The sequence below is a fragment of the Syngnathus scovelli genome, chromosome 4, assembly GCF_024217435.2.
Source record: "Syngnathus scovelli strain Florida chromosome 4, RoL_Ssco_1.2, whole genome shotgun sequence".
NCBI classification, from domain to species: Eukaryota; Metazoa; Chordata; class Actinopteri; order Syngnathiformes; family Syngnathidae; genus Syngnathus; species Syngnathus scovelli.
Window position 1 is genome coordinate 23557766 of NC_090850.1, and position 17091 is coordinate 23574856.

Here is a 17091-nt window from a genome sequence, read left to right on the forward strand (position 1 = left end):
AATGAAGAAATTTTACAAGATTCTATTTGCAACAGAAACAAAGGCACGTGCTTAGCGTCATGTTTCCGCGTGACTGACAAGGTTTCATGAAAAGATCTCGGGTTGGTGGCCGGCTCGACTTGAAAGGCCGACTTTCTTTGTCTTTAGTGCGAACGGAGAAGACAAAAAAGCAAGCGCGTCCCTCGGGAGCCAGTCTGCATTTCATCTGACGAAATTAAAAATAATCGTCTATTTGCGAACAAAGGGAGGTTTGTTGTGCAATGGCGGGTCGTGTGCGCCACTCAAGCAAGCAATTAGTTCTTCTCATCTTCTTTGAGAAATTGAGATCAGCTCATTTCATATCTGACTTTTTAGTTCATTTTATTTGATCGGTAAGACATGATGATGAAGACCCCATACGGTGTTGCCATCCTTTAGAATTCAATGGTATGATCCATATCAGGATTATACGCTAGAAAAGACTACGAAAGCCAAGACGACAATTACAAATATCTAAAAATAACACAATGTACACACGGCTGAAAATGCCGGGTTAAAAATTGAATCGACGCAGGAAGTTGGGTCAACCCAAAGTTGGGTTGTTTGCAAAAAAACAACAATTTCTTGCACTAGATTGGTCTCCAACCGACTACCACGTTGCACCAGTCTATTTGATACCAGGACTTTGTTTTGTTGCACAATGCAGTGATTCATCATCTCATCTATGATGGAAGAAATCTCGGAGTGCTCTTATTTAAAAAACACTAAAGACGTCACTCAGAGGAAAGACTATCATCATCCAAAGGGGGGGGGGGGGGGAGGCTGCTATGACGTTCCTATCGGTGGCAGAATGATGGATGGCGTAGGGGGACAGTGAGCCATATTAAACAAAAACAGCGTTTGTGCCACCAAGCAAGCGCTTTTTAATTAGAAATTCCAGATTAGCGCAATCTCTCGCTCAATGTGAATATTCAACAGCTCAGAGATGAAAATGCGCACACGCGGATAAAGATCTAATAAATAAGATTAAAAGGTTTCACTGTGGTAATGAGAATCAGAAGAATGAAGCTACAAATGAGGCCTTTTTTCCATGGCGAAATCATCATCAACCCCACCCATGCTTACACGGCGTAGCTTTAGCAACTAGCGTCCGTCACCCATCTCCCCAAAGTATCCTGGAAGCCCAAATGGCATAGATCCTTGACATTATATTGGCATCCCGTTATGATAAATATGCCGCACCAATCTTTTTTTTTTTTTTTCTTTCACTTCCAATTTTCCAGAAAACCCTGAGCAACCCTTGTGTTGCATTCAATCTACATCACAATAGGCGACTGGTGACGGACCCAGTTTGTCCCCCAGTCCACAACAGATAAAAAATTAAGCAATCAGTTGGACAATTCAAATCATATAACATAATTAACACACATATATATTTACATATAAAGTGAAATGAGAAATTGATATGGAGGCAGCTGATAGAGCGTGAGAAAACTTATCACAACTTGAAGACAAAAGAAAAAATGAGCCCAAATTGCGTAGCACGCTACAGTTCAGGCAGGCAGACGGCCAAAGCGGCGCAGAATGCGACCAACAGGTACGACAAGGACTTGGTTTGGTTTGGTTGGCTGAGGAGGGCTGGGTTGTTCAAAGCATCACCACCAGGTCACACGCACGCACGCGCGAACGCACGCACACTAGACAATATCTGCAAGCATAAAAATGTGTAATATATTCCCAGGGCTACTTTTGAATATTAATAAAAGCTCAATTATTAATGTTGCCGTTGGCGTGCCAGAGCTACGAGCTTTAATTAGTGTAGTGCACTCGCGCACAATTACACACTCAGCATTGATGGCCGTTCGGTCACACGGACTTTCTTGTTGTTGTCAACACGCACGCACGCACTCACGCACGCGCTCCTCTTTCTTTTCTTCTTCTTGCGTCTCTTCTTTGGCCTCATCACGAAGGTGCTAATGAGACAGATTGAGGCCTTTTTGCCCATGAGGAGGATGAAGACCGTATTGCTAACACAACTTGGGGCTATGATACGTATACGATGATACGTACGCCGGATGTGGCACAATGTATTTACTGTTCATCTGTGGCTCGTCATCTTTCACGTCCCACCTGCGATTTTTCATTTCTTTTTTTTTGGTCTCCTCTGTGAGTGCAATTGAGCAGCGTTGCGCGACTCGCTGAAGGCTCCAAACGGGCCGGGCCGGGCCGGGCCGCGTTGCGACGACGGGATGACTGCCTAATAAGAAATTGATGTGACGCGCTGACTGAGACGTCTCCGCGCCGACGTCCGTTCACTTCACTTCACTTCACTTCACTTCACTTCACGCAGACCACCGTTCATTTCATGCCTCGCCGGGCCGCTGACGATCTAAAGAAAATCCTACAAATGGGAGCCTTACACCAACGCCGCTCATCATACTTGGAATAAAAATCTATCAGGGAAGATGGGACAAAAGCAGAAAGAAGTTTTTTTTTTTTCCCCCCCCCTTTGGTCTGACAAATTTAACCTGTAACAGAGTAGTCATCATCCTTTTTGTTTGATTCATTTTTTTAGCTTTGAGAGATTCCGCTGATGTAGCTTTTCAAGGACGAGCGCATGGCTTCATCCAGGATGACCGCATACTTTTCTTTTTTCAAAGTCTGCTTTTATCTGGTTTAGTTTTTATTTTCACATAAGACAAATGACTTCAGTTTCCCACAGGCTGCAAATATCTGGGTTAGTTTTGTTTTTGCAGGGATTCGAACGAAGATGCGGGTGAGCCCGCAGCTTCGATTACGGACGCATAGCCTGCATTTACCTGGCTCGATTTGGGAGTTTTCTTTTTTAAATAGTCTCTATAGATAACGCAAAGCACACCTGTTCTAGTTGTCCTCCATGCACGCACGCACGCACGTACGTCCACACATCCAGCGTGTACTCTATATTTATTATCCAGGGTGGCGCAGTTGATAGATGGGCCGGCTGCTCAATTACAAGGGCACAACATTGCCTTTCCAAGCTGATAGCCTGAAAAAGTGGCGCCTCTCTTTCTCCTCTCATTTTTCCGTCCGGGCGGCGAATGATATAGAGGAGCGCTGGGGGGTACTTCTGTTTGACACGCTCAAGCACACACACACACACATACACACACACGCACGCCTGTGAGATGGAAAGGAGTCCGATGATGGCGGCTGTTTCATCGGACATCTTGCAAGTGTGATGTTGAGCTATGTTTCCACTGCGCCCTGAGGAGAGTGGAAGGGGGTGGGAGGGTGCGCACGGACATATAAAATGGTTGTAAATTTGCATTAGACTCAATCCATCACGATAGGCCTGCTGAGGAAAGGGGCAGGGTGGAGGCCGTGTGGTGCTGCTGCTGTGTGTGCTGCAAGCTAGCGCCGACGCTGACCGATTTCTATTTAAGTGAGTGCGAATGCAACAATTCGCCAAATCATTTGTCAAGCTTCGCGCGTGCGGAGGAACCGACGAGGAACCGCATCCTGGCTAATCTCGTCGTACAAATCTACGTTTCTTTATCCAACCCGTGTATTGACTTTATTTATTTGGTAAAATGTTGCCGATAAGTGAATCGTGCTCATCGTTTCATTCAAACGTGTTTCTCATTTATTTGACATGCAAAGAAGAGCTTCTTATGAACCTCTCACGCTATCTGGTTAGCTTGCCTCGAGTCCACTTGTGATGTAAATTGAACAGCAAAAAGTGTGGGTGGGCAGGGAGTTGGTTGCCCCAGGCCCATCATTTCAAGACAGGAAAAAAAAAAAATCCATGGTGCAATAAACACTGCTTAGTATTTGCATTTTAGAATTCACATTTTGCATACAGTACTCAAACACAGCCTTAGAATATGAAGGTGACATTAAAATATTGTCTTCCTGTCAGCAGCACCCAAGCCCAAGAGAAGGTGGGGGATGGGGGGGGTCCTAAAGTGGTCTAACCAAATTGGTGATCAATCACCACATCAAAAGAGAGCAAGCAACCCCCCAATTAGCACTGCCCCCGTCCGTATTGCCGGCAGCGGAGAATAAAAGCGGGAGCTAATATCGATCACTTTTCAATTAAAGAAAAATTTTAAAAAAAGATCTAGGCGCTTAATGATGATTCCCAGGGAAAAAATAGGTGAGCGCTGAGGGCTGCAGAGAAGGATGGAAAGAGCCCGAAGCGACCACTTCAGAGGGCAAAGAGGAGAGGAAAAAAAGTCTTCATTCATCATTATTGTCATGGGGCTTTGGCAAATGATAACAATTTGTCTTCATCGCTATTTTTAGACAATGACTCACAATAGACCATTTTGGGCCAAATGGGAGAGAGCAACAACAAGATGACGCCATCTTTAATATCCTCTGTGGCCAGTTGCTTAATTAGAACATTCTGATCATTATTATTATTATTATTATTATTTGGTCTGCTTATCCTTTCAAAACTTTTAGGCCACTTCAGTCCAAAACAGCATGGTTTGTGGAGAATTTTTGGTGGGACTACCAGTGATGTGAACGAAAACAGCATGGCTTCTTGAGACATTTTTGTGGCACTACCCATGATGGGCAAGCCTCCCAAATGCTAAAAAATACTTACATGAGCAATAACAGAGCAAATTTTTGGTGGGGTCGAGTCCTCATATTTGGTTTCCATGCTTTGACTTAACCAATGACCAAAATGAAATCCTTGCAATGACAAAAACTTCAAATCCTTGCACTATATCATCTTGTATGCAAAGTATACATTTGGTAAAAAAGGAATGACTGACATGATCCACAAATGACAGCTTCCAACTCAAATGGAGGACCTCCTGTGTTATTTTGGCTTCTTGAGATTTTTTTGGTGGGTCCACTCATGAAAGTCATGCCTGCCACATTTCACGTGGCACACTCAATTTTCAAGAGGTTCAGTGCCTTCGAGTAACAAAATCACCACCCCATCAGATATAATGAGCTTTCACGTATACAAAAGCCCTCAAAATGCTGATTTATTTGTCCTAAGAATAGCAACAAGCAAAAAAAAGAAGCAATTTTGCTCAGAAGCGCTGCTCAGGTGCTAAAAAAAACAAAAACTGCTGCGCTCGGCGGATATGTCACTAAACGAAGATGCATGAGTGAGTCAAAGATGTATGATGAAGGTGAACAATCAGCGCTACACAAAAAGCATAAGTGTTCATATAATTGAGTCTCCGGGGGCAGGGGGGGGGGCCAGGGAGCTTTCCCACAAGCATGAAAGATGACCATAAACAAACAACATTGATAGACGGCGCTAAAATGTTGACGAGGGACAAGGAGCCACTATTATTATTATGGAGTGTGTGCGTTTGCGTGTAGGTCACGGCGTGATGAAGACAAATCGGCGCGTGGCGTGGGGGGATACGCGGCCCAGCTGTAATTGACGTCCAACGCAAAACGGTGACCCGCTGACCGCCGGGCAGCTACTGGTGACTTTGCTAACACCCCAAATTATTTGTGAACGCGTCAATTGGGGAGCCAGCGGGGGGGGCTCATGTGAGGGGCATCCAAAAAACGCTTCATGAATTGACCCCTCATCTCACCTTTGATGCAGTTCGGTGTCGGAAGTGTACGTCGCAAGCTAGCTTTGCAAACTAACGCAGCTCGAGAATCACGGCCGCGGACGATTTCGTGTGACGGGGCGAAGCCCGAGCGTGGCTTCCCCGAGCGTGGCTTCCCCGAGCGTCCTTCCGGAATGACACATTTTCTGGATCCCGCCCTTTGTAATTTATTACCGGGCCAGCTGGCCCGTGTCGTCCTCATTGCCGCCGCCGCCATGTAGCGGGCGAGCGCCGCCTCTTAAGACGCCATTGATTTTTATTTGATTAAACGTCCTGCTGCTTTGTGGCAAATTAGCAGGACTTTAATCAAATCACGATCGATAGGCGCTTAATAAGCACACCCTGCACCCACGCACACACAGCACACCAGTGAATAATAGCCAGAAAACTGTTAAATAGAAGACGCATAAGCAAGTTCATGTGCACATTTATCGCTAATTAGACAAGCCATACGCAGTTTTCAAAGAATGACTCCGCTGGCGTGAACTTCTCCACTTAGATGCGCCTTCTCCTTTCCTGAGAGCAAAATATTTAGCCGGTATGGGTCGATATTTTTTTTTTTTTATAGTTTGATTGAGCCGATGTTGCCATCCAGCTTTACTCACCGAGCCAATGCTCATAAGAGAAAGCAAATACGTCCAATTACGGATACGTGAGCTTTGCTTTCCCGCCTATGAGCTCAAGTGTCAGCAAAGCGCCATTGTGACGTCTTCATTTTCCCTCTTCGCCGACACTGCAAGTCAAGCTCAATCTTTGTCGCGTTAAGCAGAAGACGGGGGATTAAAGGCGTTAAAGTGGCGTCTGTCTGCCTCGTTGACGCCCCGGGGCCTCCCGCGAAGGCGCCGTTGTTGCCCATCACCTCTCATCGCGTCATGCCGAGGAGGCGGCCCGGTGAGACGGGCGGCTTGATAAGACGGCCGGCCCGATGAGACGGGCAGCCGTCACCCGAGCCGACAGCCGCCGCCGGCGTCCGTCCCGCTTGACGCGTCGCTTCGCTCGCTCGCTCGCTCCGTCGACGTATCGGCCGCAAAAGTGCGAGACGGACGCCGCGGTGATGAGATGAGATGGAAAATAGGAAAGAAAAAAGCATGACGCTTGATATCTCACGCCGCTCGCTTATACGGCCACGCGACGCCAGAGGAATTTTCTTGCAAAGCGAACGGCCAAACGCAATTAACAGAACGCAATCTTGGCTCATTAAAGTCACATGATCGCAAGGGTCGAGCTGAAAAAGAAACACGACGTCATTTAGCTTTATTCAACAACTGACCATGGGTCCACCTGAGACGGTGGTTGGGGCCGGACCTGGCCCGCGCGCCGCATTTTGACCTTATTAGCACTTTTCCGAGGCCGGATGCCAAGGTGCTTTCTTAATATGGCAGCTCTCTTTCGGGCGCAAGCCAGGTCGAGCGACTGGAATCCCGTGGTGCGCGCGTCCTCCCGCCCGTCTTTCTGCGTGACGGCCCCTCGCGCTGGCTCCGCTAATCCGCCAGCCGGCCCATCTGATAAGGTTTCTGTCCGCAAGTGGCGCTGACACGCTGACACCCGAGGGTGACGGGCCCGCTTGGCCTTGAATTAAGGGGGCGCCGCTGATACTCTGTAGATAAAGTGACGCTGTCAAAGACGACGGGGGGAAAAAGGCCGAGCGGCGAGACGGACGAGACGAGTCGAATGACGCCGCTTGTCACTCAGAGCTAAAACCGGCCGACCAGCTCGAGCCATTGGACAAAAAGACTGAAATAACAATTAAAAACACCACGCCATGCTGTCGATAATGACCGACACGGATAGCGACTCCGCTCGCTCCGTACTGTGTCAAGTCCACTTGGCGCCAGAACGTTGCTCAAGCGTCGCTCTCGTCATGCAAATGTAACATTTGCCGCCTTGAACAAAACTCCCACGTCTGATGAGGTTCTTTTGGCTTGGCCATATGTTAACAGCTTTGTGGCATTTTGCAAAAAGGCCACCTCCGGCGCACGGCTGCTTTTTTTTTTTCCAAAATGGAAAAGTGAGGACGCGTGAGGACATGGCTATCCGTCCGTCCGTCCGTCGCACCAAACGCAATCTTGTTCAACGCACTTTTTCAAATCAAAACTACATTTAACAAGACATTTACCAAACGTTGTTATTAAATGCAAAGTGACAAAACAGATATGATCACCAACATCGACGTGACGGCCTCCGTGTTCATTTCTACAAACAATGAATGCCTTCAGCGCAACAAGAGTTCAAAGGTCACATCTTCAGCGAGCCCTCTGCGTACATCACGTCAAATGGAGAGTTTCCGTCCCCCACCCCGGCGTTCTTGGTGCGGTCAATCGCTTCCCTTGTGGTGGGTGGTTGGTCGGCTCGCTCGCTCGCTCGCTTGCACCACCTTTAATGAAGCCCCTTGAAGTCACTAATGTGACGGGCGGCCCTCGATCCATCCGCTGGCATGAATAAAGCATGGCCGCCCCATCTAAACATCATACATTAGTGTTTATGTGGCACCTTAGCGTGGGAACATGAATGAAACATGAAGACGCCTCGGTCTGCTCTGCTCTGCTCCGACTCACAAAATGAGTCGCCTCTCTCAAATTGACCAGGCTGCTTCAAGCAACACTTTTTACAAATTTAAATTGTATTTAAAACTTTTCAAACTTGAATGCAAGACCCCGATGGAAATTTTGTTTATTCACCGCCGGTGTTGCCTGACACAATCATTTCATCAAAATCCACTTAGAAGTTTTTTATTAATTCATTTTTTTTAAATAATTTAATAATTTTTACAACTGTTATTCAATGATTGAATGTAAAATAACACATCATTATACATATTATTACCCCGACAAAAAAGACTAGAAGATAATGAGCAAACAAAAAAGAAATTTAGTTGTGAGCCGCCGTTGTCATGAAGGCTTGCTTTTACGTCAGCGTGGGAACATGAATGAAACATGAGAACGCCCTCGTCTACTAACCACGGGAAAATAAATAGCTCAACCATGAATAATTGATATTAATAATAATAATTGATTGGCCCAGTGTCCGCTTGGATGTCTCACTCGCCCGTTCACGTTGTTGCAAAGTCCAAGGAAGAGACCCCCCCCACACACACACACACCCATACACACCCACACATACGTACACACGCACACCCAGGGTGGCATGTCGCATCAGCTTCAAGCACACTTAAGCTTCATGTCACATTTGTAAGGTTGATTTCGGCCTCAATGAGTCACGGTGCGTTCGTACGCGTCTGTCGGCACATAAACATGGCACAGACACACACGCACACACACACTCCCTGCCGTGCAAGTTTATCCTTCAGCGTTTGACCGTAGTAAAGACGCTGACAGTCATTTGCGAGGGAGGGAAGCTTGTAAATCCTCAGGGGGAAAGAGAAGAAGTAAAAGGCCCAATTACTTTTTGATCTCTAGCCGGCCCTCGTGTCAGATACGCATAAACTTTCACCTTCCGGGACCTTATACCAAATAATACAGCGACGCCAACGCGAGAGCCTTTGGAAGCTTTTATTTTGAAGTCGGGCCACAGCGTGCATCGTCCACGTGCATTGAAGTCCAGTGGCCGCTCTTGCTAGTTTGGAGAAGAAAAAAAATGTAGTTCCCCTGTCAATAATGATAATATTGCAAGAAAAAGACAGCTCCACTACTAAAGTGCAAATGGGGCTGTTTTTTTATAAAAAAAATAGAAGAACAACAACCTTGGCAGTGAAGTGGATAAACAAGACACACACGCACGCACGCACTGAGCGTCAAGGCGGGATGGAGCGTGAGCAAGGTTGACGGGTCGCCACTCCCGCCCTCATTACGCTAATGCCATGCTACAACGTGGCAGGAAGGCGAGCGAGTGAGCGAGCGAGCAAGCGGGCGAGCGAGCGGGCCGCGCCGACGCCCCATTGGGCGCTGAGTCGTAAGGGAACCAACGTGTCACGGCCGGCCGTCTGTTTGGCATTACGAGGAAATGAAGGGTCAAATGCCATCAATTTGTCAGATTTGTTCGTCCTAGTGAAATTCACGTGAGAGCAAATCTGGACTCAGAATGAAATGTAACGATTTGAAAATTCATCCAGTACCTAAAATCCGTTAGCAGCACGAGCGAGAAGCCACACAACAAAAGTAGTTTTAATGACGACGGACGTGTTCTAATTGTCAAAGACGTGAACGCGAGCGGCGTGACGTTCCCCGCAATGCTCGGACGCGTCCCGTGCTGACAGCTGACGTCGGAATGGCCGTCGGCGCCTCAAAGACGAGCGCCTTGTTGATTTAACTTTGCGACGGGCGTCTTCAACACCGGCGCCCCCGTCCCGTTAATTGGAGGTGACGGCTCACAAATGAAGATAATTCACGACGGCTGAAAGATTCACTTCCATCCTGTTCATTTTCCGGGTTCAATTTGAGCCGGGCCAAGAATGGCTTTCTTATGGCTCTAAAAAACTTTTCGTAATGAATTCACGCATTCGCTACCGTTATTTCTCGACGCAACTTCACTACCACCGACGTACATTTTTGTCGTTTTTCAACCGTGTAAGTTTTGCGAGCCGGCTTGTCTGAAAATCAACTTTGTAAATCGAATCGAGGTTCCTCACGACGTACGTGAATGACAAAATGTTTAGAGGCCTTACATTCAAACATGGTGTGCGTTTATATGTACATTATATAGACATGTACTATACATGACCTGCTTGCATTGTCTGTCCTACACACACTCACACACACACACACACACACACACACACACACAGCAGCGGAAGCTCCACCCATCCATTTGCCCAAGTAAGTGCTCTTCCGTAGCTTGACTTTGTTAATCATCAGGTGACAGCTTAACAGCGCCGCTTGAAATCAGCGTTCGCACTCTGCGCAAGTGTGTAAGCGTGTGTGTGCGTGAAAAAACAACATGGCCGTTGTTGAAAAGTTGAATAGAACCCAATCAATAATTCAAAGGCCTCGTCTCGGCCTCACCTGGCTCTCCGCGTTCAGGTTGAATAATTCACAGGAGGCGAGCGGCGGCTCCTAAAAGCCATTATTATGTTCAATAATGACTAATACATGTGCGGGAGACGGCGAGAAGAAGCCCGCTCGTCCACGCCGACGCCAGGTGACGCTCATTTGCATATTTATTAGCTGCCAGAAGACGACCGAAACGAAGCCAACGTGTCGACGAATGTTCGTCAATGACGGTCACAAAATCATTGGGCGCACTTTACTTGAAAAGAATGTCTTTCTTTCTTTCTTTCTTTTGTTTTCAACAATGACCTTTTGCCTGAGCGTTGAGGAATGACAGGGATTTTGGAATTTCGGGAATTTTGAAAAACTTCCATGCCATTTTGGGGGCGTGAGGGGTGCGGTGATGCTTTGAGTGCGTGCAAGCATGGAAATGTATTTTTATTTTTTTTCTATGTACTTTGAATTGGAGCCTGCTAACAAGTGGCTGTAAATTCTTTAGCATACAAATGACACAATTCATCATGCGCTCTTTTCTACCAGAATAAACACTGATTTTCCCTCACGTTGACCCTGACCAATGGCTGCCTGCAAATGGAAGTTAGCCACCAAAACCGCCCCCACCCCCAAAAGCTTCAACTCCCAGCGCCGCTCGATGGGGCTAATAAACGGCCGGTGTCAAAATGTTGTCAGTCCATTCTTTGCTTGTTTGGGTTCATCTGGACTGGAGGAACGAGAGGGGGGTCACGCGCGCATAAGGCAGGCAGGCAGGCAGGCAGGCGAGTGGGGGGTGGCTGAGTGGGAGAAACAAAATTGAAAAGGTGAAGAAAAATAACAGTCAACTGAATATGGAGAATCTTTCAAAAGAACCGCTGCTGACACAAAATGCAGCACATTCAAAAGTTCAACGCAACTGGATAAGCTTCCAAATAAAAAGACAAATACAATAAATGTGCATTCAAATCAAAACATACTAGACCTAGAGAATAAGATCAATTGTTTTTGAAAAAGACAATGAAAACGTGTGCGTGTGCGTGTGCAAGTGCTTGTGTTTGTGGGTTTCGGTGGGTCCGTCTTGCCGGCGTTTTTATTGATTTCTGCCCGCCGTGCTCTTTGTCAAACATCACATTTGGACCCCGTCACCTTTTAAAAGCGCACATACTCTTTATGCAGTGTGCGAAATCGTGCTCTTTGTCTGACTTCGGGGGTCAAAGTTCGCCGAGATGCGAGACCCGACTCGCCCACGCCGTCCCATTGGTTGAATTTCGCCTCGATGCTGCTTGCCGAATAAACAAGTACAACATTTAAATGAGACATTTGTTAGGAAATATTAGTAACAATAATAATAGCGTCATTCGAAAGAAAGATTAAAGAGAAAAAACATTATGTAAAGAAATAACTTAATTAAAAGTGAATTGTAAAATGTGTAAAATAAAGCTAAAAAGTTGAAGAAAAAAGGTGAATAAAATAGAAGTAAAGGTTAAAAACAAGAACATAAAAAGAAAATGGAAAAGATAGGATTCAATTAAAATAATATCAAACAGAAAAATAAAATAATGAAACTATCAAAAGCGAAAATCATTTTAAATTCATTTTACGTATTCATGACTCACGCTGACGTAATTAGCATAGCATCAACACGTATGCTAGAGGGGCAAAAGTAAGAGGCCGGCGTGTTTCTCGGAGGGAGGGAAGGAGGGAGGGAGGTGTTGGAAGAAGCCACGCCCTTGACACCCTGCCCGCCGGTGATTCATTGCCCAATTTGACGCCTCCGTGCCGTTAAATTGCATCAGCGCTGCCAAAAATCCACGCAGGAGATATGAAAAATTAAATGTCATCGTGGCCACAGCGAGAAAGAGAAAAGAACTTTTACTCCCCCAACAGAGGTGGTGGCGGCGGCGGCGGCGGCGGCGGCTAAATTGGTCCGTGATAAATGGCGGCGCGGGGCTCCAATTAACCTACTTAAGCACGTCAATGGCGCCGCTCTTCTTTAGCTGTCAACAAATATTTTCCCAAAAAATGTGAGCGTCCTCCGACCGCAGTCTACTCTTTGACTTTCAACTTGTTCCCAACGGGCCTTTCTTTTGGCGCCGTGATTATTTTGCAGCAACTTATTTGAATAGTTACCTTACTGAAAAAAAATTCTGCAACCTTTGTAAGGATGGATGGATTGAGGGATTTCTTTTATGCCGGTATATGTTTTTTTTGGACAGTTGTTTTTTCCTGTTTTGGTATGTTAAAACGAAAAGGATGTTTTGGACTTTTTGCGGCATGCAGGCAAACACAAAGCGGGAGGAGGTATGCTATCTTTAGCGCGCCTCAGCCTCGCTGCGTGCGCTAAATTATTCAGCGTTACAAACCACAATTACGCTTTATTAAAAAAAGATATAAATTGAAAAAAACCTCTGCACCGGTTGATGTTCAGGAATCTTTCCTGCCTTGTTTTTGCATCATTCATTCTCAGGGTGGTGGGGAAGAAGGCTTTTGATTTATTTACATGTTTATTTACAATGCGTGTTTACCACATGAGCCGTTTTGAGCAATTAGCTGCGCGACGTACATGCGGTTAGGTTAGCATTGCCTCTGGGGGCCCAAAATAAAAATCGATGAGCACTTTTGGGAGCATCCGATCCTCGTCTGCCATTTTGCTCTAACATGAAAAATACATGCGGAATTTACACTTCAAAGTCGACGGCCATTATGTGAGCCATTAGCTCGTCGCGCTCCCAGTGGCCGCCTCGTGAATCATTTAGCGCACGCTTAGTCCGAACCTTCCCTGCCCCGCACATGAAAAATGTGCCCACAAGCTACTCGATTGCAACCACGAAATTTGCCGTATGTATGTGTGTGTGTATGTTATTGAAAAATAATAATTATTACCTACTATAATATCTACATTTTTTTTCCCACACCATGTTTGGGTTACTTTCCAAACCTTACATATGAATCCAAGTAAAGTTTTTTGGGCGGGCTGAACAGACGGCGTCCAAACGGTGAGCGGCTACGTTAGCAATTAAAACGGGCGGCAGCTGGCTTGGGACGAGCACATTCATCATCGCGAGCTGCCATAAAGCGGCGCGAGATGGATTCTTTGATTTTAGCTTTCCAAGAACATAAATCAAAATCTAAAAAGCGCCAGCCCCGTCAACGCCGCGTCACCCGGAAGATCCATCGGCGGGCCCAAAGCCTCTCGGCTGCTCTTGTCCCTCGCCCTCGGGGCTGGCAAATCCATACCTTTCGGGTAACGACCAGCGAGGCTGTTCGCAATTAGCAAAAGTTACGACAAGCGCCCGTTGGACGTTGTTTGTCGACATCAAAATTGAACTCGTTCAGTGCCGTTGACGGTTATAGACGACTGGGTTGGCAGTCAATGAGTTAATCGAATGGAAAAAATATATACATATGTTGCTGATATGCGCTCCTGTTCAGCGGCAATCAATTTTTGGAAAAGTAATTCAGCCTGGCCGAATTGTATTTTAGGGAAAACAAAAGTGAGACTTTGAAAGCCTTTTTTCCCGCCACGTTATATTTCATGTCGCATTGATGAAACGTCTGCATGGAGACGCATCACCGCCAACTTCAAGCACAAGCTGAAGATTCTCTTGATAGTCCACAAGTCAACAACGGGGGGCAAGATGATCACAAATGACAAATATCCCGACAGAGGCAAATCCCATTCTTTTCATATTTGATCCTCAAGTGATCACTTTGTCAAAGTCCAAAGATGGCGGCGCTGCCATCCGTCCAGCTCGCGCCCTGTGATTTGGTGCTCCTCATTTAGAGCTGTCAATGTGGAGGCATTTGTCTCTGTCACGTGGCGCCGGCCCCTCCCTCCCTCCCTCCCTCACCAGACATTCCCCGCTCACGTATAAATCAATCTCCGCCACTTAAGAGCACATTCAAGCGTAAAACAAATAAAAGCAACACGTACGTGTATGGAAATCAAAAGTCATCCGCCCACAACGCACTTTCAATTACATCAGCCACAGCGGCGACAATTAAAGTCTTATTTAATGTTGAAAGCATATTACCTTCCATTATTACACGCCGCGTATCAATATGACGTCTTATTGCTTGTGTGCCATCACAGCTCATTTTGTTTCCCGTAATCAACGTCGTTCAGCTGATATGAGAACAAAAATGTTTTAATGTTTGCCCGTGTAATCATGTGACGCACGTCAGCGTAAATGAAAAATTCATATTACAATATTACAGCGTACGCGCCACTTTCTAATGTGCTGCGTAAAAACAGAAAAGCTCCACTCCAGCATTATGTCACGGAGATGATTTTCTCGGAATCCTACCATTTTGAAACTTAAACGGCCGACCGGGTGCTCACGGAGCAGATTTTGGTTTTTCCTCCGAGTTGGTTCAAGGTCGCAAAGTCGTTCGGCAACAACTCAAACGCCCGGCGTTGACTCCAAGGCATGAATGAATGATTTGCAATTGGTGTGATAAGTTCAAAAGCATCTGAGCTACCAGGAAAGGTGAATCGTCTAACCCGTAGGTGTCAAAGTCAAGGCCCGGGGGCCGGATACATCATTTGACAAATCGTCTTCATGTAGCAATACTAAATGAAAAATTGAGTTTGCTTTTATAAAATAGCAATTTTTATTTCCATTGTTTTTTTTTAAAAAATGATTTGAACCGTTTTGACCACTCTCTGATTTTAAAGCTAATTATTCAACATTTTGTTGTGGAGCCTAGACTGTATACAATATAAGGCTTTGACAGTCAATATGGCCCTCGGACGGAATCTAGGATGACGAAAATTTGTTTGACGCGCCTGGTCTAAGCGATTGTTCTTTCTTTGGAGAAACTCTCGACTTGAGCCAGCAGCGCTGCCGACTTTGTTATTGGCCCAATGAAACACACTGTTCATTAGACCATTGATCAACTCGTCTCATCCTGTCACAAGATTACAGCCGGACGGCAAGCACACGCGCGCATGCTCGCGCGCACGCACGCACACACCCCTTTGCGGCCAGGCTGAGGCTTGCTAAGTGAGGTCAAAGGTAACATGTAGTAATCCATCTAAGCGGCGTGACAGCGGCAGCTAATAAATCACTTATTCATCCTTTAATCCATTGCTTGTCCTCACTGCAAACTAGCAAATGCTCGCACACACACACACACGAGTGTACTGTTTGAGTTAATGTGTCAGTCACTCATATCCTGTCGTCATAATTAGTTTTTGCAATTTTCGGGAAGGAATAATGCTTGGCTGAATGAAGTCCATTTTTACAGTATATTTATTTCAATCAGATGATATGTTGTACATATAATCGTTGTTTTTTTATTTCTTTAACTAATATAATAATGCTATGATCTGAATTATAATTGGAATAATTACACAGTTTGTATTGACCAGCGAAGAAAAATGTCTCTTCTTTAATGAAGCTAAAGAACGGACCACGTCGGGTTCTGTAAACGTGTCTGCTTTTATATTCATGCTCAACATTTGATTGGTCGTAAAAAATAAAAAATATATACGTATATATTTAAAAAAAGAAGTGTTAGGGGTTTTAATAATTTACGAGTGTGTGAAAGCTCATCAAGATCAAACTCACTTTGCTCACATATTTCTTTCATGTAACCCAAAAGAAAAAGAAGCTTCATGTCCGCTCGTTTAAATTAAAGCTGCCATCAAAAACCCTTCAAGCTTTTTTTTTATCTCCTTTTTTTTTTCGGTCTCTCCTCATTGCTTCGTTTAATTGTCTCCTTTCCGAAGCCCGACGTCTCGTGGGAGGAAACGCCAAGACGGAATTGAGAAGGAAGGATTGCAAATGGGAAGCTAATGGACAAAAAGTGAGGCGGAGATACTGGCAAGGAAAGAGTTGATCAACTTGCTGGCACGATGGAGGGCTGCGCCGTTGTGGGGGCGCTCACAATGATGCGGCCCCTTTCATTCCTTTGATATGTGACCATCTCATCTCACTTCTTCTCCCTGCTCATCCCACTTCCTCCTTCAATTCCATTTCTCCCTCTCGTCACTATCATTTCCTCCCACTTAGTCTCTTTCCACCTCTGGGTTGTTCTCCTCCCACTTTGCAATTCATCTCCTCCATGCCTGCTCCTCCCTTTTCATCATATGATTGTGACCTGCTGCCCGGGCGGGAAAAAGTGGGATGAGATGGGAAGAGGTGGGCTCCAGTCATTGTTTTGGGGGCCTCCGAGCGATTGAAGTGGAGGTTGGGGGACGAAAAGAAGAAAGCCATCGGGCTAATATTCCCGTCATCCGTGTCACCAAAAAGGCGGAGTCGGACGCGGCGGTAACGCCGACACCTAATTAGCGAGCGGCGCACTCGGCTGCTTTTAACGCTAATTGGACCATCCCGGCCTTCATTATAATTGACTTCCTCGCCCAAACTGTGATCATGCAGACAAGCAGAACTGAGCGCGCCCGTTAGTGGCCCACAAAGTGACACCAGTTAATGCTTCATTAGAAGAAGCACATTACAAAGCAGACACCCCGCAACCTTCATTGAAGTCACAATCGGCGCCTTCATCTTTCATACAAGGATGGCAAATGACATTCAAATGTCAATCAATTAGCAACGTCAGCAACTTTTTTTTTTCTTTTCAAACGACACAAGCTA

The 17091-nt window shown here is 45.9% G+C and overlaps 1 long non-coding RNA gene across 8 annotated transcripts in view; it reads left to right on the plus strand.

Annotated features, from left to right (window-relative positions):
• The window catches only part of LOC125967016 (uncharacterized), a 74156-nt gene that overhangs the window by 14188 nt on the left and 42877 nt on the right, over positions 1 to 17091 (plus strand). The gene's annotated exons all lie outside the window — the stretch shown is intronic.